This window comes from Lissotriton vulgaris, chromosome 10 (assembly GCF_964263255.1).
Source record: "Lissotriton vulgaris chromosome 10, aLisVul1.2, whole genome shotgun sequence".
NCBI lineage: Eukaryota > Metazoa > Chordata > Amphibia > Caudata > Salamandridae > Lissotriton > Lissotriton vulgaris.
This window is the reverse complement of record NC_141698.1, coordinates 557,013,011-557,039,535: the sequence shown is the minus strand read 5'-3', so window position 1 is coordinate 557,039,535 and position 26,525 is coordinate 557,013,011.

The following is a 26,525-nucleotide window of genomic DNA, read 5'->3' as shown; positions in this document are numbered from 1 at the left end:
AAAGAGAAACAAATTAATAATATGGAATTGTTAGACCTGGAATCTTTTGGTGTGTTTCTCCTGCCTTTTTGCTTTCTGACCTCTTGTTTTGATGGTATGCTGGACTTCGTTTTTGCTTGTTTAGTGTCTCTGCACACTTTTTCACTGCTATTCAGTGCAAGTGCTCCTACTGTAAATTGCGCTATGACTGGTTTTCCATGGTTGGCCTATTTGATTTACTGGTAAGTCCCTAGTACAGTGCACTGTGTGTGACCAGCGCCTGCAAATTTAATGCTACTACTGGGCCTGCAGCACTGGTTGTGCCACCTACACAAGTAGCCTTTCAAAGGTGTTTCAGACCTGCCACTCTAGTGTCTGCATGTAGGTTTAACTGCCATGGCGACCTGGCAAGTGCACACACTTGCCGGCCCCAACCTTCCCTCCTACTACATGTAAGGCACCTCTAAGGTAGACCCAAGGTGCCCCAATGGGCAGGATGCAGTGAATGTGAAAGGCAGAACATGTAGTTGTGAGTTTTACATGTCCTTATAGTGAAATACAGCCAATTGTGTTTTTCACTATTGAAAGGCTGTCTTTCTTATAGGTAATCATTGGAGCTGCCTTGTAACATTTAACAAGTGTAACTTTTAATTGGGAAACGATAGAGAAATGGAGTTTAGGCTCCCTGAGCTCAGAATTTAATAACACATCTTTTAGTAAATATGTTTTTTAAATTAGGTGGTTGAAAATGCCACTTTTAGAAAGTTTTTTTTTTCTTCTTCTTTTTTGTCCTCATATATGCCACCAGTAGATATTAGCCATAAATAGGCGTGCTCCGGGCCACTGACACAAACCAAGCTTTCCTGCCCTTGAGTTTGTGGATAGCCGATGGAGGTTGTCCAGAGGTAAGGCCGTTTCCAGTCCTACTCCCTTTCACAATGTTACTTGCCACATAGGGAGGACGGGACCACTTAACCTCTGGCATAATCATTGGACTTTTGTTGTTATTTCTCACACCATGATTTTAAAGCAGACCAAAGTTTAACAGACTTTACCCCTCCACATAGCATATCCAATCTACTAACCGCCATGATATTTCTGAGACAATCTGCAAATTTTGGTGGATGTTCTGATTTCCACTCTTTACAGATCTCTCTCCTGGCGATAACTACCACATTAAAGATAAACTGTGATATACAACTATTTATGTCATAATCAGAAGGAAAACCAAAAAGAACTAATCTGGGAGTACATGTAATTGGTAATGACAGTACCTCTTCCAGGAAACCACACACCTGTCTCCAGTAGCTACCTATTTCAGGGCAATCGACGAACATATGACCATCGTCTGCTGCTGGAAACTTGCATCTTGGACATGAATACTGTTCTGTTGCAATTTTTGAAAGTTTCGCCGGAGTCCAATAGGCCCTGTATGCTGTGAACAGGTGGTTCCTTCTCAGATTTGATGGTTTAATAATTTTTTGCGAAAGAGTAAAAGAATCTGTCCAGACTTTTAGTATATCACCCGGAATCTGTATTGTTGGAGTATCCCATAGTTTAGTTATTTCAGACTCTAAGTTGTCTTTGCTTCCCATTAAAATTCTATACCATTCAGCTACCTCACCCTTCCAACCCTACTCCCTACTTATTAATTCAAAAAGAGGACTCTCCACTTCTATGTTCCAGTTCTGACTTCCCAGCCAAGCAGACAATTGGTAGAACTTGAATCTTGTAATGGTGCCTTCTGTTAAGCTTGATAGGGAATCCCAACTTAATAGTGTAGAGCCATTGCACAGGTCCCCCCATTTCATAAAACCAGCATTCCTCAGCGGGAGAGTTAATTGATCCATTAAACATTCCGGCGTACCGGGGGAATCCCAAATTGGAGATTGGGGATGGTAGTAAGGGATACCTAGGATTTTTCGTATCTGATGCCAGTTATCTAGGGCTGTCCACAAGAGCTTTAAACATATATTTTTTTTAACTTCTGATCTCCAAACTTATAGAGAAAAAAATCTGAACTATATGGAAGGTCCAGTAGCATTGCCTGAAAAAGTCATCCATATGAGGTAGAATCCAATTTATTAGCTAAAAGTCTAAAGTTTTTAAACTGAAAGGCATAGCAGTAGAGAAGTAAATCCGGAAGTGCCAACCCACCAATTTGTTGTCCTCTTCTTAGCTTCTTCCAAGCTATTCTGGGAGACTTAGTGGCCCAAATAAAATAACTGATCCTCCCTGCAAATTGGAGATATCCTTATTATTAAAAATCAAAGGAATTGAGTTAAACCAAAAAAGTGACCTTTGGCAAGATTATCATTTTGACTAGGTTCACCCTACCATAGATGTTTAAAGGTAGGGTGTTCCATCTAGTCAAAAGCTTCCTCACTTCTTTTACAACTATTGACCAGATGGTCTTGGGAGTTTCTTCCAAATTGTGTGTAAGATAAATCCCCAAGTATCTAATTTTGGATTTTGCTTCTGGGATCGGGGCAGGGTTGTTCCAACTCATTATGTCGGTTTTATCTTTGTTGATACTGTACCCCGATACTGTTCCAAAGTTTCCGGCCAATTCAAATAGTCTTGGTATTGCCACCTCTGGATTGGATGTATAAAGAAGGAGGTCATCAGCGTAAAGAGCTGTCTTAAGGGCTAAGTCTCCCATTATGAATGGTTTAATTTCTGAGTCCTGCCTTAGGGAACAAACGAAGGGCTCAATATAGATATCGAATAAAAGGGGGGATAAGGGACAACCCTGCCTGGTTCCTCTAGAGATATTCAGCCATTCAAACAGACTACCGTTGACCAGAATTTTCGCCCTGGGACCCCTATACAGTGCCTTGATTCCTTTAATAAAAATCTCTGGGAAACCAAACTTTGACATTGACTTCCATAAGAAGAGCCAGTTGACTTGATCGAACGCCTTAGCGGCGTCTATTGCTACAATAGTGAGCGGCATCTTCTTCTCTACTGCTATGTCTATTGCTCCTATAACTTGGAATGTCAACTCATTCATTTGGCGGCCAGGTATAAACCCCCTCTGGTCTGGGTGGATAATAGACTTAATTATTTTAGCTAGTCTGGAAGCCAATATACCAGAGTAGATTTTTGAGTCTGAATTTAAAAGAGAGATTGGTCGGTATGACTCTATCTTCCTCGGGTCTTTGTATGGTTTAGCTATCAGGGTAATTGTAGCATCTAACCAGGAGGGTGGAATTGGCTCTCCCTGTGTAAATATTTTATTAAAGAGTCTCTGTAGTAGAACTAAAACCTCTTCCATATTGTATTTATAAACCTCGGTCGGGAGTCCATCAGGGCCAGAGGCCTTGTTTCTAGCCATCTTTATTAGTTGTGACCTAACTTCACCCTCCGTGATCTCGGTAGTTAGAAAAGATTTATCTGAATCGCTCAACTGTAGCAGTTCTCTCACAGCCCACCAATTATCCAGATCTTCCGACCCCCTACCATTCTTCTCCCGTTAGAGTTCCTCATAAAAGGCTCTAGCCTCACTTTTAATCTCTGTGTCCTCTGTTAAGGATAGCCCAGTGCCACGCTGTATTAAGCATTTAAAATTATTTCTGCACCTCTCTGACCTTGCCTTCCATGCTAACAATGAACCACATTTCTCACCGTACTCAAAATTACGAAGCTTACTGACTTCCCACTTATCTTTAATTATTTTTTCGGCTCTAGCTCTAAAGTCTGTTTGTAGTTTTAAAATTTCCTTTTCAAGACCCGGAATACTAGCTTTGTCTTCGGAGACAGCAAGTTGAAGTTGCTGTTCCTTTAGTTTGATTAGGTTGAGCTCTTGTTTATCTCTTTCTATTTTGAGCTTCCTGTTTAAAATCATATGGGAACCATAAATTCCTCTTAAGTAAGATTTGAATGTGTCCCATATGATTTGATCTGTAGCTGTATTCTCGTTAAACAAAAAGAATTCCAATAGACTTTCCTTGATTTTGTTTTTAATATCGTCATTTAACAAGACAGTCCTATCCAGTGTCCACCTATATTCTGAGGGACTATTCTGAAAATTCATTCTTAGCTCAACCACGGAGTGGTCTGATAGACCAACTGGAATGTAAGAAATTGAGATGATATTAGCTAAAAAAAGATTGATCTAACAGAAAAGTCTATTCTTGAGAACTGACTATATTTTTTACTATAGAAAGAATACTCTCTTTGATTGCAGTGTTTAGTTCTCCATGCGTCTTGTAGCGTATAATCTTTCATAATATTTTTTAAAGCTTGAAGGGATTTATTAGGGGGATTATATTTGGGTTTGGAGGTGCGGTCCAATTGTGGGTCCAATAAGAGGTTAAAGTCACCTCCTAATATGATTGGAACTGTATGTTGTAACATGTATCCTTCTAATTTATGAAGAAAACAAGCATTATCCTCATTAGGGCCGTAATATACCCCACACAAAAGTTTAGAGCTGCCAATTGAAACAACTGCAGCCAGCCATCTTCCAGACTGATCTGTATCCCAATCATGAACCATGATCCCTTTATTAGCGCGCACCACCATAGCTACCCCTCTAGTAACACCAGTTTGTTTACAATAAAAGATGTCCTGAACCCAGTTGTATCTTACAAACATTTTCTTGCACTCTTCTGCTTCCAGATGAGTCTCCTGTAAAAGATATACACAAGCTTAGGAGTTTTTCAAAAATTCACAGACATTTTGTTGTTTTTTCCGTCTCCCCAAGCCATTCACGTTCCAGGAAAGGATTTTGCTACTAGGTGTTAGATTTGAAGTCATTATATGATGTAACTGCCCCTACACCTGTGACCAGTGGTGGCCCATGGTTGTATTCAAATTTTACGGAAAAGTAAAAATTTATGGCAAATGAGGACATTTTTATCTGTTTTCCCCCCTTCCCCCTGTGAGCCCACCCCGCCCTCCCCCCGAGGAACCCAACCCTCCTGTTTGGTGTGCACACGCCTTTAGGAGGCCCTGCACCCTCAACACCCCCACCTAAGTGAAACATAAATCAGTCTTTTCTCCAATGTTTTTTTTTTAGAAAGTTGGTATTTTCTTGTTTAACCATCCTGTGCTCCTCCTGTGCTCCTCTGCCTGTTTGTCTAGTCACTGTCTGGTTTCGGAGTGAAAGGAGCTGGGGATGTGCATTCACTCTAGACAGTCACAAGGGGGGATTGAGGTGTGTCCTGCCTTTCTTGGACGACTCATAGTCTGGCTGAATAGACCTTGCTGCATTTAGAGTGGTGGGAGGAGTTTTCACTAGTGCCGAATAGGCTTTGACTGCTCTGCACAATGCTGTCTCCACCTACTGTGGTGAGGCTGGACTAGAGAGGACAGAACTGGTCTCTACTGAGCAAGCGAGACTTACTGCCTCAAACTTCAAAGAGAACATTTGTAAAAATATTGTGGCCCTTACCCCAGTACCTTTAGAACACGTTTCGACTAAAGACCCTGACAAGAAGAAGAGCTGGAAGAGCTGCAAGGAAGAGTACTGCCCCTTTACTGTGTATTGCTTTGTTGGGTTGACCTGCAGTTGCTGCTTCTGTCTTGGGCAGTGAAAGGACTGGACTTTCTTTAAATCCTACTGTTAAAGTTTCTCCAAGGGCTTGAAGTAGAGATTGCCTCCTATTGGAAATCTCAGGCACACCAAGGACTTGACCATTCTGAGTACTCAAATCTACAACTGCATGTTTTAGCTGCCAGAGAGAAAAAAGCAACCCAATGTTGTCAACAAAGCCGCTTCTGGCTCCGTGACCTGTTGACACCGCCCGCTTCACATGCAAATCTGGTCTCACCGACGATGCCGTGATAGCCACGAATGGAGCTATCGACTTCAAGTGACCTGTTGGCACCACAGAGAGCACTGCTGCACTTCGCACTGCAATCCTGGTCTCACCAATGATACATCCGATGCCGCCACCGAGCCAATGCTTGCGCCGTGACCTGAGGGCATTGCACCTCCTCACAACCCCTCGCTTTACATCGCAACCCTATTATCCCAGATGATACCTCTCCATGCTGACATCGACACCTCTGCCTGCACCGTGACCTGGGGGCAGCGCTTGTAAGTTACTCGACACACTGCCTCGTCCCAAACCGCCTCCTTGGCCTACCGATGTAGGTGCCATCGACTCCAGATCATCTACCAGTGACAGCACTTTATCTATCGACTTCAAGAAATAGTATTTTAAGTCTGTTCTTGCAATATTCATACTTTAATCACTCTATATTGGATTTATGTCATTTTGGTCTTGTTTTACACAGATAAATATTGGCTATTTTACTAAAACTGGTGCTGTATCCTTTTGTAGTGTTTTCACTGTATTACTGTGTGTTATGTGCAAATGCTTTACACTTTGCCTCTGAGATAAGCCTGACTGCTTGTGGCAAGCTACCAGGTGGGTGAACAGGGATTGTTTTAGAAGTGTAATCCCCCTTACCCTGATGATAAGGAAGGGTCTCTACTTAGACAAGGTGCATACCTCTGCCAAATAGAGACCCCCATTTCTAACACGAATGCAGCAAGATCTCAATTCTGGATGAATAGATTATGCATGTGATCTCTATGTCGATTTGAGAAGTTCTTATATGAGAAAATGTTACTGACTACACATTTCAGAACATATGGAGGAATTTTCTTAAAATATATGTATATCTGTCACAGTACACAAAGTTCATCTTGAATAAATGAATATGGATGTCTAGCCTTTGTTTCTAGCTCCTTTCTTTTTGTTCTTTTCCCTAGTTGCTCACCTACTAGTGTCCACCCTACCATATCAAGTAAACATAATCAACAAAATTCCAACAATTAAGAGTCTTGTGACATTTCTAACCCTTTTAAGAATATGTTTGTTACATTTCTGAACAGATATTGCCCTATTTTGTTATTTTCTAATATTAATGTATCGAATAGCTTTGTTACTACTGACATTTATCTGTTATACAATTATGTGGATTTTGGAATGAACTTAGTAAAAAATATTTAAAAGGAAACTGAAAAGAAAACAGTAACCTAATTGTATTGCAATCAAAAACCCCACCCACATTTCAGTGATGTCAAGAATCAGGAGCCAGACATTTGCATGACATATTCTGAAATCTTAATGTAGGCAACATCAGGAAGTGTTTTGCCCTTGCAACCTCAAAAACACATTAAGTGCGTCTCGCGAGCATCTCTCACATGATAGCATGATCTGCTTGTTCAATATTTCATCTGCATTTCTCTTCTCCTGAGAGTCAGACTGCAGTCCAGGTCCAGCTGTACATTTAAGATCAAAAATGCACTGAACTGGAAGAAGTGTTTCTCTGCTTCTTCAGTGCCCATGCTGACGGTGGTTGTAGATCTGGCACAGGTCCAGCTTGAGAGCTTTTTCATTTGTGAAATGAAAGCTTGTGACATCATTGGGTCAGGACCTGATGCTTTCAAGCCTTGGCCGCAGCCAAACCAGCTTTCAGTCATCCGATACTTGTAGGAAAATAAAGCGGTCTTGTTCGAACATGGACCCTGTGTCTGCAACCACGTCATACATGGCTTAAATCCATTTCGTTTCATGTTTTGGCTTTTAGTAGCATTTATGTAGCGCTTCACACAAGGTGTAGAAGCGGATTAGCAGCACCGGGGCGAGTGCTTGGTTGATGGAATTGTAGACTTGGCAAAGCCAGATGAAAAAGATGTGGAAGTCATGCAACAATGTAGAGACCCAAAATAAATGCCACGATTATGCTGAAATATATTGATATGTAATTTTATTATTAATTCGTAGGACACTCAGGGCCTCATTTATGAAAACTGTTGCATTGCTGCGTGAACACAGCGACGTGACAGTTTTCGCTGAGCCCTCTTTGCGACACGATGGATGCGCCGTATTTAATGTATGGCACTCAATGTTGCTAGGAGTTACAAATACGTCAGTATTTATGATATATCTGTTGGTGCAAAAGTGACGCATTGCTAGGGTGTGTCTGAAAACAGATGCAACTTCAGTAATGTGTGCTTTCAAGGGCTTGAGTCAGTTTTACGCCTGCTGTGAGTCAGGCATAAGGTTTTGATGCAGTGGCATGCTAGAAGTGGCGCAGTGAAATCTGATAGATTTCACTGCGCCACCTTAGGAGGCTTTTTGCGGGGGAACTCCTATCCTGCATACATTATACCTGATACAGGTATAATGTAGAACAGGGATTTACAAAGTGACACATCTGCTCAGATGCGTCACGTTGTAAACGGGGAGCAAAATGGCACATTTTTTACATCACAAAAAGTGACACAACGGTGGCACAAAGGTTTTGCAAGGCCTTTTAAATAAGCCCTCAGAATCTTGTTGAAGTCCACCAACCTTACTGGTGACTGAAAGCGGAAATCTACTACTAAGAATTAACCATATGGTGTCTGCCACCAAACACTACAACAGGAGGCTTAAAACAATAGAGTTGCAAGTGTGTGTGAAGATTCAAGGTCAAATGGACCATTTGTAAGCCTTCTTCTACATGTAGTTTGAAATGGTTTCTTCTAGCTCATATACATCCAACAGGGATTGACAAGGTCTGGGTGTTTTGATGAGGTGAGATATTAAGAGAAAAGCATGTGGGTCTGTCCCTTTACCTATCAACCTTCTGATGTAGGAGAGCAAGGCAGAGACCCAACATTTCCACCACTAAGGCTGCTAGCAGCCTGCTAAAATTCCCATACTTGCAGCTCCATTCACTGGCCCACTATCACGCTATAGAGCCAAGTATTCATGCAGGCCAGGGTTCTACCAGTGGTACACAACCAGGGCATATCTGTGTAACAGCCATGAAATGATCAAGTAAATAGTTGCTGTTGAAAAGACAAAAATGCATTGCTGTAGTGAACAGCAAGTTGCACACAAATTTTGAAATGTTAGAGTACTGCTAGTATGCAGCTGTAGTATTTGCTCAGCTCGTATTCTTTGTATTCCTTATAGAGGACATGCAGTAACCCCGTGTGCCCACACTTCCAAGTGTATACTTACAATTGTGCCTCGCGTGTCCCGAGTAGGCATGGGCGGAAAATCCGTTCCGCTCGCGGATTTTGCGGATTTTCGGGAAATCCGCAATCCGCGAGATTTGCGAATTTCCTGCAAAATCCGCAAATCCGCGAGCAGCGGATTTTGCTCGCACTGCTCGCACTGTTCGCGTGAGTTCGCGCCCCGCGAATAAGTGCGAAATTGCAGAAATACGATCTAAGCAAAACTGAAAGTAACTACTTACCAGGTTCAAAAGTTCAGGCACATCATTAGTAGCCATTTCCTGTAGTGCTTCCTGAGGGGCCCCTCCAGAGTTCAGTTGCCAGTTGAAACTATTATGTGACCCTGCTCTGAACCTCAGAATAGTTACACATATGCCACAAAGGTCATGAATTACAGCTAAGGGAGACAAGCAGGAGCCAGGCTGGAAGTTAAAATCCATTAATCAGCTCCTAATTCATTATTGTCAGTTGGGGCAGGGCAGGTGTTGTAACTAATTTTGCAACAATGAAAGCACTTAGCAAGTGCAAAAGATCACTAATCAGGGCGCACTAAGGAAGCAGGTGCCAGCTAAAAAAATATTCTGTGACACATTAATCAGCCCCAAATTAATTCAGGTCACTTGAGGCAGGGAAGGTGTGCTTTGCTTTGCCGAAAATAATGTACACTGGACAACCAGAGGGTGTGGTGATGAAACAGAGGGTGGCATGGGTGGGCCAGAGGGTGGCATGAGTAGTCAGAGAGTGGCAGTGGTGACAGAGAGTGGCAGTGATGAAGAAGAGTGTCCCAAACAGGTTGGACACGTAGAAACAACAAGTTCGCAAAACTTGCGACCCGACAGGTAAGTTCGCAAATTGCGAAATTGTAAAAACCCTCGCGAACTGGCAGAAACACGGGCGAACACAAAAAAAAAAAAATCCGCAAATTCGCGGGAATTCGCGGATTTTGCGGATTGCGAATTCGCAAATCCGCAAATTCGCGGATTGCCAATCCGCAAAATCCGCTCATGCTTAGTCCCGAGCGATGATTGGGATTCCACGGCCGATCCCTCTGACCTGGCTTCCAGACCTGCTGCTCAGGGCGCGTCATAGGCTCATTAAATTGAATAAACTTCTTTCCAGAAATATCACCGTCTTAGTGTGATCCATCGCCACAGCAGCACACTGGATTCGCAGGCAGTCATGACTGCATACCCAGTAACACTAAGGGGTAGCTGCCCAATCACTCAGGTTATCAGACCTTGGGTGCTGATTAGGGGTATGTGAAGGTATGTCTATGAGAAATGTATCATGCTCAGGGGTGTGAAATTTGTTGCATCAATGTCACTGGTGACTTTGTATAGGATAAATAAAGAAACAAAACATGATTCCCGGGTGTGACTCAGTGTTCAGAACTCTGATCTTCCCTGGAAATTCCAATGAAGGGTCATTTGAAGTTTCAAGCCCAGCTAGGTTTTTAGGAGGTCAGACACATTTTCCAAATGACCTCTTCTTTCATCCAGAGTTCATGTATTACAAGAAAGGCTGGCAGCCTCCCTATAGATTAGTATGGAGCGGGTATGTTCAATCTCCTTTTCTTCTGGGGTTTTCTCTCCAGATGAAGTGGGGCCCCTGCCACCCCGTACATTCAGATGTGGATCTATGATTGCCTTCCCGACCTGCCCTATGAACACTTATGTGAACATGCCTTCTTAGAGAGCTGGCAGGGGTGCAAGCAGAGATCGCAAGCAGTGTGGCCTCATCACAGACGTTTTCACCAGCACCATACACCAGTCTATTGTAGCTTCAGAGAATCTTCATCAAAGGGTGGCTTGCTTGGGGACCATCTAACCAGTACTGTAAAATCATCGATAGGCATACTTGGCCTGTATAGGGCTTAGTTGCATGGCCAGCCTAGGCCATGGTTTCAAGCAAAAAGCTGACCCACGCGTTTGCCACTAAGTTGGTAAGAAGTGTACTAGTGGTGCCAGGTTTTTTGTTGTTTAGCGATACCAATCACACAGATATAAGTGGAACAGGAAATCAAATTACTGGACATAGGCCAACCATTATGAACATTTATCAAACGGCAAATTATACCAATATGGCACACATATTACTTAAATTCAGGTCAAAGCTAGGAAAAGAAAGCCGGAAAATTGTTTTTGGAAAAATATATATCATTTGTGTATTTATTCAAGTATTCACAATTATCACAGTTGTAACAAATAGTTTAAAAAATATACGTGAAGTATATTATACATTTCATTAAAAGCATATAAAAATCACAAAGATAAACAAAACAATATGGGTTTAAAAAAATTCGTAAGAACAGGGGTCGACGCGGCGTTTCGGTTAAGGAGAAACAATAAACAACCTTCTTCAGGACCAAGTTCTGTGTTTTATAATGGCTTCCAGATATATCCTGGAGTGCCGGGGGCCGGTTGTAAAATCCGGACAGTAACTGTGTTATGTATTCACAATGCTTTTGATATAGCATGCGCAGTATTGATCTCTTGTATTTGTATTGGGAAGATTCACGCTCTGGTAGTAGGAGCCACCGATATTGGTATTGATTCTGTTGAGATTGAAAGTACTTTCAATCTCAACAGAACCCACGATACGCTGACGGAGTAGGAGCAGGGAGGCCGAATTCAAATTCCCAGCGGCAGGAGAATCCCCGCCATGCCATGAACGCCAAAACCTAAACACAAGCCAATTGAAAAGCTCGTGATAGCATTAAGTTGCCAGTCATTAAAATCTGGCATATTTGAAAACCAATATCGGTGGCTCCTACTACCAGAGCGTGAATCTTCCCAATACAAATACAAGAGATCAATACTGCGCATGCTATATCAAAAGCATTGTGAATACATAACACAGTTACTGTCCGGATTTTACAACCGGCCCCCGGCACTCCAGGATATATCTGGAAGCCATTATAAAACACAGAACTTGGTCCTGAAGAAGGTTGTTTATTGTTTCTCCTTAACCGAAACGCCGCGTCGACCCCTGTTCTTACGAATTTTTTTAAACCCATATTGTTTTGTTTATCTTTGTGATTTTTATATGCTTTTAATGAAATGTATAATATACTTCACGTATATTTTTTAAACTATTTGTTACAACTGTGATAATTGTGAATACTTGAATAAATATACAAATGATATATATTTTTCCAAAAACAATTTTCCGGCTTTCTTTTCCTAGCTTTGACCTGAATTTAAGTAATATGTGTGCCATATTGGTATAATTTGCCGTTTGATAAATGTTCATAATGGTTGGCCTATGTCCAGTGATTTGATTTCCTGTTCCACTTATATCTGTGTGATTGGTATTGCTAAACAACAAAAAACTTGGCACCACTAGTACACTTCTTACCAACTTAGTGGCAAACGCGTGGGACATCTTTTGCAATACAACTCCCCTGTCCCAAACTTGACAGATAAGGGGGCCTCCTTTTACTTTTTATGATTCAAGCAAAAAGCTTCCACCCCATTTGGGACTGCCCGACTCAAGGGTCTGCCTTTTGTAAATGCCCCCTTCAGAGCACCTCCCCAAGCTCAGAGCATAGGATAAGCAACTCGCAGCTTCACCACCCCCAGTGATCTGAACTGACTGGACGCTGTTGGGTGATGCTTGCCCTGGGCCTTTTATGCCAAGCTGTTGCCCTTTGTCATCCAATGCTTTTGTGCTGCATCTCAGAGCGACTCTTCTGTGGGTTGTCCCCTCCTCCCATGCGGGTGGTGAGGCCAGAACTCCTATGTATGACTCAGGCAGCCCACTTCCATTGTCACGGAGCAGGCAGTTTTTCAAAGGCGTTAGATGACTGCTTCTCGTGGAAAACAGGATTTGTGCTGTCATAGTCAAAATTATCTGCTGCAGTGTCCGAGGGGCAACTCAGCATTCACTGAAAGGTTATGTGATAATATATAATAATAATCCACATTTTTAACCCCTTAAGTGCTGCCTCGGTGCATTGGCCGACGGCAGCACTACCTCCCCAGTGCTGCGCACGACCATTGAACGTCCATTCAGCACTAGTTCTAATGGACAGCGCAGCACTGGGGAGGAATGTTTAATAGCAGCTATGGGGGTAAAGTGCGAACAATCATCCGTAAGGGTCTCTAGGTGCTGGGGGCCGTCAGGAAGACTAAGCAAGCTATTGCCCAGAGTCACATGATGCTGGGCTAATCTGTCGCCAGCACCGGGGATCGAATCATGATCCACAGATTCCGGAGTCAGTCGCCCTGGCCGCGGCGCCACACCTCTTCCTAAGTGTGATCCAACCTTCTCAGCAGCATCTAATATACTGTTTTCGTGGCATTAATACTCAGCTCAGTGTTGGCAATTTTAGTGGTAATTACACTAATTACACTCACAGTGCACAGTAAAATACTTTTAATTCTGCTTTCAATTTGTTTTTTCTTAGTGCAAGTGCCTTGACTAGATCTGTTGACTGGGTGTGAGTGTTTGATTGGTTCAGATGCTTCATCCATCACCACCCCCTTTTGTACCCCTTTGACTAAAAGGCAACACTTCCTTACTCTTGCCCATACCAAAATCAAAGAGGGCACTACACTACATGGTCAGGAAAACAAGGGGAGTTGTCCCTGCCCAGATTATTACAGGTTTTAACGGGTGCTGATGGACACAACCTTGGCCCCGACTTTGACCTGACTTTGACTGTCAATGTCTGTGGACGCCCGCACACAGCAGAGGGCCATGTAGATAAGAGCGGTGGGCCAGTGGGGCGGGTGGGGAGGATTTCATCAGACAACGATGAGGAAAAATGTATTATTTATTTAATTTTCCCTTGAGGTCATCTGTTGAATACCCCCAACCTGGCCCCACCACTCTTCCATCCACAAGCCACTCCTACACATACTGCAAGACAAGTCAGCATGTCTTGTAAAGATTGAAGCTGATGCTGCGCAGGGCCACCGTCTCTAGTGCCATAGAGCATTCTGGCCCTCAGAGTTGCCTCCAGTGAGGCACCAAGGCAGGAAGGAGCCCAAAGATTCCCACAGCCCACTAGGCAACTATTTATATGTACCCCGCAGTAGGGTAAGTCAGTGCTTCTTCAAGTGTGTCAATGCTCCTATACCCCTTGGGCCATTATTCATATTGTATTGAGTTATTATGGACAATAACACTACATTATATTCTGACATGTTGCAAAGTCAGAAATGATCAACAGAGGAGGTGATGGTCACCGATCTCAAGGTATGTTTAATTCTGCTTCACAATCACAATTTCTTCCAACATGAGCAGGCTTCAACTGCATAGCATCTAGCCCCTGGAAATCAAACAAAATGCCTTTGCTGTAGTGATTGATACCACTCTCACATATTGGGACTTGAGAACATTACAACTCCTGGACTTCACTGTGAGCCTAGGGCATTCTACAGTAGGTGGTCTTTGAATTCTCATTTTCAGATTTTCTTGAGGTCGTTGTGGATAAAACTGGAAGGTAGCAGCACATAAACCAGGTGCAAACACCCATTGCACCCCTGGGGCCCTATGCGTAATATTGATCCAGATCATCCAAGTGAACCTCGTATTGTATTTACCATTGCAATGCCAGGGGAGGAATGGAACAGGCTTGTGAACAGTGTATAACTCAACCTTTAGATGCTGCTAGAGAAGATACAGCTCGTTGGGTGAGCTGGTGATTCACTGTTGGAGTTCCCAGGGCACTATGGTATTACAGAAGGGGCACAAATGATTGTGCAGCCCCTACGTAAGGCCCTCCACAATTCTGGGGGGGGGGCTAAATACTCTTCCCTTTTATCGGTGCTCTACTTTGCCTTTTTTCCACATGGTCTTGACCGGCCAGCACATATTATTCCAGGTAGCGACATAGGCGCTTGCACTTTACCTAAACATACTCATATAAAACTATCATGAGGAAACTGGCAAGAGACAGATATCTTGTCAGTATATTTCTTGATCCTTGAACAGCTTTTACAATATTCTGAGTTTATTATAAAACTTGAAAACTTAACACAATAACATAGCATGTTTTTATTTTTTAGCAAGCTTTTTCTTGATGTTAACGTTGCATGGAATACAAAACACACAAGCAGACACCTGCATATGCCATTGAATAATTCAACTGAAAACATGCAGACACTTGCGTACACCATTTGGTAATTCTATTACAAAGTCCTCATACATTGTTCAGTGAAGCAGTCTTCCCATGACATTCACCATAATCGACCATTCCAACTCCTGACTCCCTTTAATCACGCACATTGTCCATTGGAATAGTCCAATCAGGGACCCCATATGTTCTCATCCTTATGTGGACATCCCTACTAAAGTTCACTGATTCTTCTGCATGCATACATATACTCATTCCCATCACCCACTTGGCTGCTGAAGCTAATGACAATATCATGACTATATCTTCTTATGGATAACCTACCCATTGAAATTAAAGTTTGTAAGGTCAGGGCCCTTTCTAGTCAACCAAGAGTTATAGAAGTGCAAGCTTAGGTCCATGTCCACATGTCTCAGGGCCAATGGTGTAACACAAAATGATTCCTCCAGAATGTGTTGCGGGCCTCTGAGTCCACCATATCTCACAGATATTTATTGACCATGGGCTTAATGGGGCCCCCTTGAAGAGTTGGGGGCCCCCTACACTGCAGGTGTGCATGGACATGTGTTACACCCCTGCTCAGGGCTACTTGTTCTAGAGTCCCGTGTATTCAAAATAGCTAGATCCTTATTCTTGAACATTCCGAAGTCATGTGCGTAAGTGTGCTTCTCTCTGTCCCCTCCGATGGCATTCAATTTCACTGCTCCATTTCCATTCTTTCCAGCGTAAAATATGCTCATTTTTTTTCTACCCAACTGCTTTTTCCAACTGTCCCAAGCCCCCTCTCCATTTGTACTTCATACCACATAAAGTGTCTGACGTAATAACTGATAAGGATTTGTATATATGGGAGATTCCTGAAAAGGGGCTCAATAGTCATTTTGACTTCAAGTTAACTAAACTCTGGTAAAGTCAGTCAGTTAATGCCTTGAGGCATCTAGAGCGAGTCTGACCCTCAGATAACTGAAAAGCTGTCCTTTATACAGGACAAAGTCTTTTCTCAACCCCCTGAATGACCTAATCAGGGCCGGACTGGCCGTAGCGGGCACCGGGCATTCCCCGGGAGGCTGGAAGGGTGGAGGACGGTTTTCCAGTGGTGGGGGCTGGTTTTGTTACTGGTGACATGTTTTGTAGTACTTCAATATCGGCTCCCAGTAGCAAAAGCATCAGTGCTTCACATCTGCCCCCGAGGGGTTGGAGGGGTCGGAGGGAGGGGGCCTGTCTGACAATATTGCCAGGGTTTTTTGGGTCCCTAGTCTACCCTTGACCTAACGGTCTTACCTTCCCATATATCCCAATCGTAGAGTTACCTATTAGGTCTTAGGATCAGAATCCTTCAAGGTTAGCTCCCTGTTTAAGCCGGAACCCTTGCACACACAGGAATTTCTTTACTAAGTAGTTTGTCCCATTTAAATCATTTCAGCGCTTTATGGCAGCTACTAATAGTCGATTTGGTGAGGGAAGAGATGTAGGGAGAGCGGATCTATATATTTAAGCCCAATGGGCTGGATGGTGCCCATCACCAACAATTGAATTGCTTATAGGGAGCATTTGTGCTGCCAAGGAATACAGGGATACATCAGAACCCCCTTCCCACCAATTAGTGCTAACCTGTCACATTTATCAAATCAGACACTGGGAGAGCTGCATAACCACAAAAGAAAAACACGTAGCTGCATATATAAACGATATTGGGAGCAAGTAAGGGTAATTTTGGAGAGAACATATATAAAGGAGAAAAATAATTTTAAACATGGCAGTTATGCCTTCCATTGAAAGAAGAAGTCTGTCCCAGGTCTGTAGGTCAGCGCGAACAAGGATGAGCGCTGGAACTATATTGAAACTCCAGGACCTATTGGAGTCACTTGGAGATAAAAAAAGACAAGTTATTTAAAGTTGTCCACCAGTGAAAACACCATCCTTTTCCATCCTTCCATAACCACTTCTCACTGACACCTCCCATTCAACAAATAGCACAGAGACATCCCCATGGACCCTAAGTATGTACATTTATGGAGGTCTGAAGAATTCAGGCCCCTGGAGAAACAGGAGCATGTCATCCAGGGGACAGTTTATCTTCCACATTATTGTTCCAAAGAAGCCCCAACACCTGGTTGTCGCACATGAGCCAATGTGCCAGGGATACAATAAACAGGGCAAACAATATTGCCGACAAATGAAATCCATGTCTATTGCCTTGTGCTATCAAGATGAGAGAAACCAGCAATGCAGATATATAAAGCGTCTCCACATTCCTACAAAAACAGTGATCAAAGTATATTGTTGTTATGACTTGATGCATGAACCATCATGGCACAGAATCAAAGGCCTTATCAAAGTCGATCATGATAAGGGGCCTGGCACCTTTCATCTCACCAATTTCAGCCAAAATTAGGTGCAGTCTCTGCACAGAGTGGTGATTACTACATATTGTCCATTCTGGTTTCCATGAGTCTCCATGAGCCGTAGCTTTGCCTCAGAGTGGTGTTGTAGGCCTCCCAGAGTACAGCCTTGGTTCAGTTAGAAGTAGGCCTCAGTTTATGTCCTATTGTGCTCAGTCAAACTATTGTCTTGTAATCACCATGTTCTTAAGTGCCATGCTCCTTGATGGCTTACCTTGATGCTACTTAGACACTTCTGTGCCGGAGATTGGTCCAAAATACCCTGTGAGAGTATTTGTGCCCCAGTCACCTCACCCATCTCAGCCACTGATATGAAAAATAGTTCAACCTAGAGAAGATGCAATGCCATCCTGAACTGAATGTATTCTTCCTTTCTCCCTGATGCCAAAGACAACACACATCTATAAGACCACTAATTAGGTCCATTCAGAAATGGATGCCAATTTCCTCAGCAAAGCAGTTTCAGTTCCTTCTGCACCTCAACCCCTGTGTGTAATATTATCCATAGTCATTCTACCCCAAGTGGCTATCAGCATTAGGTTCATTATGGCATGCAGAGTATCTTGGAGAGGTGCAGGTGGCACATACACACTCAAGAGAGTCCATGTGTGCCCCTCAATGAACCCTATGATCATTAAATACCATCCCAGGTAATCATTTTGCACCTTTGGCAGTGGTAGTGGTAGGGATTTGTGCAGCTGGATCGCTGCACCTCTAGAGCCTAGAGAAAACCCTAAGGGTCCGATTATGATGTTGGTCAGAAAGCCTCCAACCGCTAGTCGGAAGCTTTCTGACTACGGTCGGAGGCTTACCGACAAACACGGTCGGTTTGCAGTCTGACTGCCCGATTAGGATGTCAGCAGTCAAACCTAAACCGGCTTGTCATTCTGACTCGGTTCTGACCAGCTCTCTGAGTCATCCAGACGGTCAGAACCACACCGAAATCCCCTATGGACGGCATTGTTGCCATTGGGATTATGATGTTGTTTTCCCACAGCCTTTTTGTGCCAGCCTTTCCGACACAGAGAGGCTGTTGTACAGTGACTTTAGGGGCTCCTAGCAGGACAACCTTGCCTCCGCAGCCTACAATTGGTGGCCGAGGGGGTACCTAGGGGACCCCACCAGTAAAACCCTCCACTGTGTGGCAGGCACCCCATGGTGCAGGGTTTTACACACACCACCATTTCTCCATAGGAGCACGTATTACAGCTGGCTTCTGGCTGTGATACAAGCTCCCATAGAGAAAAGTGAGTATACGACCAAAAAGTGTTCAGTTACTCGTAATCAGGCGGTCGAAACCTCTAACCAGAGGTCGGTCGCTCCCGAGGGAAAGATGGTGTCAGCCGGAGGCAAATCTGACCGACATTGTAATAAGCCCCGTAGTGTTACACCTCAATTTAACCATGTCTCCCACAAAACCTGCAATTTGTACCCAGCAAGTGTGTCTCCTCCAAAAGGATATGTCCTTCTTATACATTGGAACACCATTTCCTTCTACAGTTTGTTATTTCTAATGCAATAGGTGTATTATGGTATGTCTATACCTCCACTCACTTCTACTCCGGGATCATCTGTTGACCATAACTTCAAACACAACTAACCTCTGGGGGACACTGGAGGTGTTATAAAGTGTGGCTTGTGCAATGCTGTTCCCCTCTGCCTCACTTTCATTCTAATTTCAAGTGATGAACTAAAAAATATGTATGACCTCCCCCAGGGATTATCAAATTACATTGGGTCTTAAAAATACTTTACTGTCTCGGAATTGAAGATTCTCGACCTATGTCAAGAAACCAGTGAGCCCAATGTAAGCACAGAAGCACTGAGAGCCCGCCCAGAGTTCTGCTGGGGCACACCCTCTACATATTTGCTATGAGCTGGACTAATAGTTCAGTTCTGCCTTCGCTAGCTCCCGCATTTCTTCCGTGAGCCTCCCTCTGGTCGCAGGGAGGAAAGTCATCAGGCAATTCTTGCAGTTAACCATTCTTTCCTGGTATCCCCTTACCTCCACCCAATCCAAGGCTGCCTCAAAGAAGTGAGCTTTCCATTGAATAGTGATGACTAGTATTACAGGGAACAGAAGAGCAACGTCCAGCTCACCACCTTCAGTTTTGGTTTGAACACATTCAATGATCTCCCTTCATCTTGCATTTGGTGGATGTAGTCTGGTAATATCAGGATCTGGCTGGAATCAATGTCAATCTTACTGACTTTTCACCCAGTTTTAACTATCTCATCTCTATCCGCAAAGTTAAGGAGGCACATGATGACCAGAAAGCAGGGAGCTCTGGGTGGTGGGTGAGACCTAAAGGCTCTATGAGTCCTTTCTATTACAAAGCACCATGAGAGGTCTTCTTGAAGGACCCAGGACATGAACCAACTTGTGAAGAACTGTGTATTATTACGACCCTCTGTCCCCTCGGGACCTCCTAGTTTTCTGAGGTTATGTTGCTGTGCCCTGTCTTCTGCATCCTCCATAAAATTTAAAGTAGACAGATAACATGAAAAGCAGAATTGAGTAGTGGTTGTAAAATCATGTAAAATCATCATGTTTAATATCCTATGTGTTGGCACACAATTGACAGTAAAGTCAAAACAGTTTTGTAGGCTTAGGCGCTAACCATAAAACCCTAATCACACTGCATTATAAATAAAGTGTTTAGTAGCTAAAGTACTCTCGTTGGCCACAACTGCTTCCAAGGAGTGGAGTGAGTCTTCTGCCGCTGACACGCACCCTCTCCACTTCTGTGACATGACTACAGATCCTGACAAATCTGGGTAACATCCAAAAGACCTCATTATCTCTTGTCTAAAGTCGCTTTTAGCCTGATATATGTTGATCAGGGTCACTTGTTCTGGGCCCATTTGTCCAGACAGTACACTGCCGGAGGCTCCACTTGTGCCTAGGCATGTTTATCAATCTTTATCTGCATTGCTAGAACAACTGCTTAGTATTTGACCATTTTGAAGTACTTCATATGGGAGTCCTTCGGCAGCCAGGTGTCGCCCTATAGGTCAGTGACGTGGGCCACTGCTGTGATGCAGCCATTAATCTAACTGCAGTTCTTCCCATACCTGCCCAACCACCAGCCAACAGTCCAGGCAGATCAGGGTCACTGTCTCAGGGCAAGTGTACTGCACTGTTATTAGGAGAATGCACAGAACATTATTTACAAGGTCCACAGGCAGTAATAAAGCACGTCATCACTTAGAACACAGGTTTCAGGCGGTGGCCTGGGTTGTTAAAGACCGGCTCTGGCCAACTGCATGCCCATTCCTACACTTGGAAGAGCTTTGAGTCCTCCTCACAGTATATAGTGGGTATGCCACATATAAGTGTTATGGATCAAAGGTGAGAAGGAAGTGGAGTAGATATAAACTTGCATGTCCAACATGGTATCTACAGGCCATATCCCGATAATGAGCCCTTCCAAGCACACATTTAATGCAGCCCCCTGTTCCTGCAACGGGTGCAGGGGTTGCCACTGAGGTGATAAAATTGGACTTCATGGGCCCCTTAAAATTTAGTGGGAAACGTACACGTTTCCAGACAGAAGCTCTTAAGTAAAACCATAAAAGAATAGCCTGCCAGAGTTTGAGAGGTTATGGTCGAGGTGTGCCAAATGCAGGGAAAAAGAAAGGGAAGATGAAATTGGGAAATAATAAAAGGAGAGGCATATGGACAGGGGGAGAAAGTAGGAAACAATAAAGAAATATTAAAAGGGAATAGAAGGAAAGAAAAAAAGGAAAACAAAAACACAAGAAGTAAAGAAAGACCCCTCCACAAGGCCTAGGAAATAAGAGTATCCCTACCCTGCCCTCTTATCTGTTTTCTAAATCTTGTTCAGGAAACAGTGGCTGAGTATCTGGGTCCTAAAATGGCAAGTTTGTTGATGTTGATGGCAGCCAGTCAGGTCATTATCTTTTGATCTGTTGGGTATGCAGATCCTCTGAGGTGCGAAATTTACCTACATGTTGAACCTTAGTTTCTCAAAAACTACGAAATGTATACACATCAAATTTAAAAAAAACACTCTTACTGGGAAAAGATCTAGCTTTCTGCCGAATTTGGTGTAATTCCGTTCAGCCGTTTTGGCTACTTTTCTTACAGAAAATTACATGGGGAAAATATGTTTTTGGACCCTCCATCTTTTTATCGGTGAACCGCTGACTGGTCACCCCAAAACTTTCCAGGAAGGAGCTGAGGTGGATGAGCCTTTAAGAAAAAGGTTTTGTGAAGAGTTGTCAAACTGCGCCAAAAGTTATAAGCAAACCAAAAATCAATTTTCTATAGAAACACGGTCCTAACTATAAATATCTGATGGCGAGTGGTTAATATAGATATATAGATGTAGATGTAGATATAGATATAGATGAATTAAAAAAGGCAACACATCTGCGGCCACATGCATCATTGCATCCGTTTGCGATTCCTAAATTGCGAAAATTAAGGAATCGCAATTTAGAAATCGCAAACGGCAATGCATGAACAAATTGCATTTATTTTTGCGATTCTGTATTTTTCCTTAATTGCGATTCACAACTTGCGAATCACAATTAAGGAAAACCCTTCATATTGATTCCTATGGGCCAAAAGGCCCATAGGAATGAATGGGAAGGCATTCACATTTTGCAAATTTCAAATTGCGATTCGCAAAATGTGAATGCAATTTCAAGGGTGCAGGGGGGGTCGAAAGAACCCCTCCCTGCACCCCTGAAATGTAACTTTAAATGCAATTTACAACACAGACATGCCCCAAGGGCATGTGTGTGTGTAAATTAAAACTTTCAAAAATGCAATTTGTGCATATTTGAAAGTTTTTGGTAAATTAGCATGAAGTTCAACTTCATGCTAATTTACCACTTCCAAATTGCGAATTCGCAAATAAAAAATGATCATGCATTGCATTTAAGAAATCTGAAATTGCGATTTCTTAAATGCAATCGCAATTTTAGAAATCGCAACATGGTTGCGATCCCTAAAATTGCGAAATGCATGGTGCATTCCAAATTAGTTAATTGAGTTCGCAAACGGCCGAAAATTCCGATTCGCACCGTTTGTGAATGCAATTAACTTTGATGCATGTGGGCACAAGTCACCTTACCTTATTCATTCATTTTAATCTATATGTAGTACCCCACATCCAAAAAACACGCAACGTGTTTCGACCATAGTCTTGGTCACAATAAAGTAAATTCATTGTTTTTTCCACATTAAATAGAGTCCTACTACTCTTTTCATGCTTCAGATTGCTGGAAAGTGTTTTCTAAAATGCCTCCCCATATCTGGCTAGCTTTGACAAAGATCATGTGATAAAATCCCAGGCTTCTGTTACTCAGAGAAGAGTAGTTACTGAGTATTACAAGTAGTATCCTAAGGTTCTTTTAGATATGTGGATTTACCTGGGAAGATTTTAATCTTGCACGGATTCCCCAGTATTTTTTCACTTTCCCAAAATATTTCTGCTTTTAGCAGGTACATACTTTGAGTGAAATACCCCTGATCTACAATTGGAGAACTGGTCTTGGTCACAATTCAGTTAGTAGTACCTCCTATTACCAGCTTAATTGTGATTATCAGGTGATACCTTTTTTCCTTCCAAAAACACAGCCCGGAAATTGATTTTCTAAATCCCCCGTGATCAATGGCTTAGCAAATATGCCAACCTGAGATAGAAAAACCAATGGACTGCAACACTGCCACAGCATTACTCGAGTAAGGGGCATTCTAGGTAACAATCAATCCTGTGAGATCACACATGGATAGTTTGTGAAACCCCCCAAACCATCTCTCATCATGAATAGGTCCAATCAAAAACACTAGGAAATGTATTTTCAATATCTTCTAAAAAACAACATCCTATCGTAGTGCGCACAATATGAATTGTAACTATTAAAAAAATGAACAAGATGGTGGCAATGATACTTGTAAGGAAACAGAATAATAAAAAATACTGTAACATGATGATATATTATAAAGCTTCTGTACATTAATATCTGCAACCGCTACTTTCTCTTGGCTATATAGACTACGCTTTGCACCAAAAGAGGCTTAATTTGAGTTTTGGAGATGTTTCACACCCACATACCTTTTCTGAACAATCAAACCAATTCCGTACACAGAAACAGCAGCTGCAACTACCCCTGCAAGTAGAAGTAATCAGAGTGAAGGCTTGATGTGCCTCCCCACAGCTTTCAGCAAGGGAAAGGTGATGACAGGTCTGTATCAACCAGAGTCTTGAATCCCTGGCATAAAGTTCCTCTTTATCTCATAATGCTTTGTTCTAGTTTATATATTCTTTCGGAACAATGTTGAAAGGTTTCAAAATATAATAAAGAAGTAAAACCCTATTTACATAGATTACTATTGTTTAAAAACAGTATGTGAGAATTCATGGTATCAATTTCTATGAAGCCTAATTCATTATTTAAAAACAATTACTGGAAAACATTCAATCATACAGAGAAGAACTAAACATATATTCAAGCAAGCTACATTATCACATTGTAATGAATAGCAACATTCATGAATGTGCATTTACATTTGAGACATACATCTGGATAAATGAACATTACATTATTCAAAAGGAGGACAACTGAAATAGAAAATATAATATGATTATAACAAACAGGCAGCAATCTGCCTAAGGTATTGGAAACTGCATAATATGTCATGTTGACTGTTTTTCCTGGGTGCTCTTTTAAATTGAACAAGAATCCCTTAGCCAGGTTGCTACCTGTTTATTTGAACCTGAGGAAGACCCTGTATATCACTCTGCGGTGTCAAAACGTCAACCATCTTGTCCCAACCATTCATTTACTGCTGGACGCAATGCAATATTGAACATTTATTTTGTCTTTATTCCAATGTCAACTTGTCCAAATGGTTGGAACTTTTTTATACATTGAATGTGCTCTGTGTTTTGTAGTTTAATGGTTCACTCTTATTTTATTTGCACTACACCATCACCAGGAGCACCTTCTTCATATTCAAACTGTCTTATGCCATGCATTTGTGATATAGTGACAATATAAATGACTAGACTAGTTTGGGGGTCTGTATTGCTTTCATGGTGTGCTGATACGAAGATGACTTACATTGTAGTTTCTTGTTGTATGTTATAATAATGTTTGTAAGGTTCCTAGTGGAACACTGTAATTTTTTTATAAGGAAAAGACATCTGCCATAGAACCAATAGCTAGCAAGAATCCATCTCAAATGTGGATTAATTAGAGGGATGATGATTTCTCTTGCTTCTAAACTGTAATCAGTCATTGTCTTATAGAATCATTTCTTGTAATAGCATAATTTCAACTGCTGTGCGTTCTGTTGGTGGTTCATAATGAAACACAGTTGCAGAGGTTGCAGTTATTGAAATTGCTGCATCAGCTTCACTAATTGAAAATGGTATTTGTACTGCATCATTTGATTCATCATTCGATTTTGTTGGCACTTGGTGTAAAGCTGGAGACACAACAGTCTTGTCAATCCTGGAATGGGGTCAAAGATTTCAACGTGGGTGTACTCTTCTCTATGTAGTTCCTCCAGAGTAGGGAGAGGATGCGTTTATTTACTCTGGGGGCACCTTTCTGTTGTTAGAGGTCTGCTGATCAGAATTGGACACATAATGCTTATGGTTTGATCAATCAACAATTTTCAGTTTCTCTTTGCACCATGAAGCACCATAAAGCAGCAGCAAAGGTACGATGTGAGCAAAGTTCCCTCTAATTTTTTTCCTCTGTGTGCGGCAGTGGAGGGTCTCTGTGCGCTGCAACCATGGCTATGTGCGCCAGGAACCAAACCGCGCGTGCCTGCGGCGCCAAATCGCACTCCAAAATTTTTCTTTAAAAAGCGAAAAGATAGTGAATTTTCACACATACAGCGCCACAATAAGGGTCTTAAGGGCAGTTTGCAATATTGGATAAGCACGCCATGACATGAACTGGTTACACTGGCAAGTACACTTCAAGTTTAGAAAAGCACAAGACTTCAATGGTGGTACCATCATTAGATTTTAATAAATATTCTTAACTGGAGCACAGTTCATTGGGTGGGGAAATGCTGCGAGCCTATACAATATCACATATACACAAGAAGGTAGAGGGCTGTTCAGACACGTCAAGTGGCGTCACTAGATGGGTGACAGGGTTGCTTCTCACGGCGATCCTTGCCATTTTTCCAGTGCTGATAAACTCGGTCTAGGTCAACTTTCCCGTTCAGGAGGTAGGCCTTTGTCCTCATCAGCATATCCAAATGCTTCTGCTCTAGTCTATTCCTCAATTTGCTCTTGATAGTATTCATGAGGCTGAATCCTCGTTCACAGTCTGCACTAGATGCTTGAAATGTTGCGCAGACATCAACAAGCTGAGACACAACACTATACTGAGCAGCATTGCGTACAGTGAAAGTCACCATGTCTTGAAAGGTGGTAAATAACCCACCCTTAACATGTTCTGCCCCCACATATTTATAGTCTCTGTACTGTCGAACAACATCTTCTGGTGTTTCACAATCACCCAGGGCCAAGACATTTTTATACTTTTCAACAAGTCTTTCAATATTCTCAGTCCCAAAATCAAAATGCGATTGTGTGGCTATTGCCTGGATCTCAAAACTTGCCCATTCTTTTAGCTCACCTTCAGGGAACCTTTTTTGCATGTGCTCACAAAGAAGGGAAGCAAAAGACAAAATAGGCCCACTGTCAAACTCTTGCCTATCCTTGTACAAAACCATCAGCTCTCTTACATTGCTGCTCCAAAAGACAGTGTCCCCCAAATACTGTTGCTTAATTTGGCCAATCTTCGCTCTTGCATACTGTACGGCTTCAACAGTAGTTAAAGAACTTTTTTGGAATAGTTTGCACAAAGATGCAAATTCATCCAGAATGTCATTAAGTACTGCAAGGGAAATATGGTAGTTGGAGTCCGATAGCTTTTTATAACAATATTTAGCAATTGGATCATTCTCCTCAACTTTCTCATGCTCAAAGTACTTAAGAACAGTTTCGTAATTACGAATTAGTGCACCAACAGCAAAATGCCTTGAAAGCCACCGGACTTCATTCAGTGGTCGAAAAGAGACAACTTCACATTC